This window comes from Camelina sativa, chromosome 12 (genome assembly GCF_000633955.1).
Source record: "Camelina sativa cultivar DH55 chromosome 12, Cs, whole genome shotgun sequence".
Lineage (NCBI taxonomy): Eukaryota > Viridiplantae > Streptophyta > Magnoliopsida > Brassicales > Brassicaceae > Camelina > Camelina sativa.
The window spans coordinates 25,720,322-25,724,444 of NC_025696.1; the positions used below are offsets into that span (position 1 = coordinate 25,720,322).

Below are 4,123 nucleotides of genomic sequence, written 5' to 3' on the forward strand. Positions count from 1 at the left end.
TGTGGGACTGTGATGGTGTGGAGGAGCAGACTTGGGAACCTGAGGCAAGGATGAAGGCAAGGTTCAAGAAGTGGTATGAGAAGCAACCACGACCTGAGCTTGCCTAGTCTGGTTCCGTCTGTAATCCGTGGCTGGAGCGGGAATGGAGTATTCCAGCCCATCTCTCTTGTTACTCGGTCGCTTGGGGTGGTTGGTTGTGCGACTCAGTAACAAGATGAGGTGGTGCTCGGAGTACAAAGTTTCCGTGAGGCGGGGTTGGGGGAAAAGTTTCCCGAAATAGAAGTTTCCTTAAATGGAAAGTTTCCAGCAATGGAAAGTGCTAAATATGGAAAGTTACTCGGGAGAGAGAGTTTGTCCATTTTAGTGGTGGAAAGCTTTGGAGGGGCTTGTGTGTGGCCTTAGTGGCGGGCTGTTTAGCCGTTTTGTTTGGCCTTTGTGGCGGGCTCTTTAGCCAGAGTGTCTTTGTGACGGTCCTTCGGGACAGATGCCTTTGTGGCGGGCTGTTTAGCCAGAGTGTCTTTGTGACGGTCCTTCGGGACAGATGCCTTTGTGGCGGGCTGTTTAGCCAGAGTGTCTTTGTGACGGTCCTTCGGGACAGATGCCTTTGTGGCGGGCTGTTTAGCCAGAGTGTCTTTGTGACGGTCCTTCGGGACAGATGCCTTTGTGGCGGGCTGTTTAGCCAGAGTGTCTTTGTGACGGTCCTTCGGGACAGATGCCTTTGTGGCGGGCTGTTTAGCCAGAGTGTCTTTGTGACGGTCCTTCGGGACAGATGCCTTTGTGGCGGGCTGTTTAGCCAGAGTGTCTTTGTGACGGTCCTTCGGGACAGATGCCTTTGTGGCGGGCTGTTTAGCCAGAGTGTCTTTGTGACGGTCCTTCGGGACAGATGCCTTTGTGGCGGGCTGTTTAGCCAGAGTGTCTTTGTGACGGTCCTTCGGGACAGATGCCTTTGTGGCGGGCTGTTTAGCCAGAGTGTCTTTGTGACGGTCCTTCGGGACAGATGGCCTTTGTGGCGGGGCTGTTTAGCCAGAGTGCCTTGGTGGCGGTCCTCTTTAGGACATTTGTTTGGCCTTGGTGGCGGTCCTCTTTAGGACATTTTTTTGGCCTTGGTGGCGGTCCTCTTTAGGACATTTTGTTTGGCCTTTGTGGCGGCCCTTGTGGCGTGTATATGATCCTTGTGTGGTCATGAGGTATTCCAGTGAGGGAATATGTGGTTGGTAGGACATTGAGATGTTTTTACGCGAGCCACGGGAAGGAAACCTGGATAGGGATAGGACTCAGACGTGTTCAGAATCGTTTGCTCGCGACTCTTGGAGGACTTTGGTTCTCCTAGTACTGCCATATTCGGAGACTTTGTGACTTTGGAGTATGGTTGGTATATCGACTTCGGACGACGGTCCGGAGGCGCGCTGTAGGGTGACGACCCGAGAGACGAGTTGGATTTTTTTTCCTTATATATTATGGCATGCAGGTTTAGGCCTGATGAGGAGCCAGCATTGGCATGCAGACTTAGGTCTGATGAGGAGCCGATGAAACTCAAGGTTTAGGCCTATGAGAAAAAGGAAAGTCCAAAAGTCGAGAGCAAATGACGCCTGGAGCGTGAGTCTATCACCTAGAGGTGACCTTCTGCAGTTCGGTCGGAGGAGTGCGGGCCGTGGAGACGGTTGCACGGGACTCCTTGGCTGATGGTTGTTTGGGATTCGAGGACGAATCCAGTTTGGTGGGGGAGAATTGTAACATCCGTGAACCGGAATTCCGGTTTAGGATGTGCATCGATCGATGCAGTAGGAGCATCGATCGATGCTGACTCAATTCTGTGCGTTTTGACTTAAGTCAAACGCTGCGTTTTGGGGAAAAGAGAAAGGGAAAACCCTTATTTCGTCCCTTTTGTCTCATTATTCGTGGGTGGCCGTTTTTGAGCGAAAAGAGAAGGGAGAAAGAGTTCTTGGAGATTTCTTGGAGTTTTGGCGTTTTCCTGAGGAGATCTGTAGCTGGGATTGCTGTAGGAGTTCCTGGAAGCGTGTTCTTGCTTGTGTTTTGTTTAGATTCGTCTTGGCACAGGTAAGTGCAGGACCATGGCTTATCTAAGCTAGAGAATTCAGTGATTTGCTTGTTGTTTGTGGTTAGACGTATTAGATTGTTGTTATGGACGTTAGGAAGCTTTCTTGTGGCTTGGGATTGAGTTTTGTGGTTGAAGGAACGAAATCCGGCGAGAAGCTTCGGAGAATTCACGGTGCTCGACGTTGCGTCGATCGTTGCATACCTTGCATCGGTCGATGCAAGTGCGAGGACGGCGCGATGAACTCTAGGGTTTTTGGTGTGCGTCGAGCATGCGTCGGTCGATGCAGACTGGGTATCGGTCGATGCAAGTTATACTTGCGTCGACCGATGCAGCTTCTGTATCGATCGATGCTTCTCCAGTTGGCATCGGTCGATGCTAGTTTGGCATCGGTCGATGCTAAGTCCTGTTTTGTGATTGACGTGTGTTGAATGTTGTGTGATAATTACTGATACTCTATTGCTTGTGTGTATAGCCCAGTAGATGGGAGGATCGCCTTACTGAGTGCATTGCAATATGTGTTTGTGGTGCAGGTAAAGGCAAAGTGTGATCGTGGAATCCAGGCAATGAAGAGGAGGATGTTCTAGGAACTCGGTTGATTGTTTATCTGGCATGGTTAGGTTGCTAGAGTTGAGTCTTAGAGCATTGTTTAGGATTGCTGGTTATTTGGTTTATGATGTTTGGATCTTTAGTTAAGACTGGAATTTATATTGGTTATTCGTATTTATTGGTTTAATATTTATTGGATATTGATATTATTATTTCCGCTGTTGGTTGTGTTGTGGTTAGGTGACTAGTGGGTATGGGACCACTAGTTGTAGTTTATTTTATTATATATTTATTACTTATTTATTAAAAAAAAAAAAGGTCGGTTGTTTCAAGGATAGAAATGATAGTCATCATATTCATAGTTATATACAATCATACAAAACCAAATTTTTAATTAGTTTAAGTGTAAAGTTTAATGAAATGTGAAAATGTAGGATTTGGCTGATATGATGGCGAAGGGTTCAAAGTGTAGATGGGGAAACTTCATAGGAACTATCATATTTCCTTTGTGGGTGAAATTCGAGAATGATCCATTGGAGTACATTCGACGAGCCAAAGCAATAATGGATAGGAAAAAAATATCTCTCGAAGCGTTTATTTTCTATGGAATCATAAAATTCACCTTGAAATTGTTTGGAGGAAAGGTGAAAAATATACAAAACCGATATGAGCAATATCTATTCGATACAACTTAATGCATTTAACTAATTTTTTTTTTATTGTAAGAAATTAACAGGCGGTAGAAGATTTTGGAAAGAGGATATTTGGTCACACATCGTTGGCATTTTCAAATGTGAAAGGTCCCGATGAAGAAATAAGTTTTTTTCACCATCCGATTTCATATATCGCGGGAAGTGCATTAGTTGGATCACAAGTACGTACAACTGATTTCATATATACTTAATCATCCCTTTTTTTTGTACATTTGTTTACTCTTCTAAAAGATTATGAAACTTTTGATGAAGTTAAATTTAACTAATTGTTTCTTTTGTTTTGTTTTTGTGATGTTTAAGGCTCTCAGTATCCATTTCATAAGCTACGTAAACAAGATTGTCATCAATCTAGCTGTTGACACAACAACTATTCCAGATCCACATAGACTATGTGATGATATGGTAGAAGCACTCAAGGTCATCAAATATGCTGCCATGCAAGAGAAAAGATCTCGTAAAAGCGAAGTTTAAGAAACATCACCTGATGTTTGATCAAACCTATGAAATGTATAACAAATATGAACTTTTCTGTTTTCAGTTAAAAAATGTAAAATAAAAATTAAAAAAAAATGTGTGGTGAAGTGCAGGTTTGTTAATTTGGTTTGATCTAATATGTTTTATGAAACATTTAGAGAAATGTCGGTAAACAAAAAAAAAAAATCGCCAAAAACTAAGAAAGTACACATCATTTTAGATAATTTAGAAGTTAATCATGAACTCAGCTTAAAATCAATTAAAATCTATCTGGCAAGAACTTTAATTTAAAAAGGTACTGTGAAAATGATGCCTCAAGTAAAAACTTTGA

The 4,123-nt window shown here is 43.4% G+C and overlaps 1 pseudogene; it reads left to right on the forward strand.

The window, feature by feature from the left end:
• The window catches only part of LOC104733845, an 18,263-nt pseudogene extending 14,963 nt beyond the window's left edge, over positions 1-3,300 (forward strand).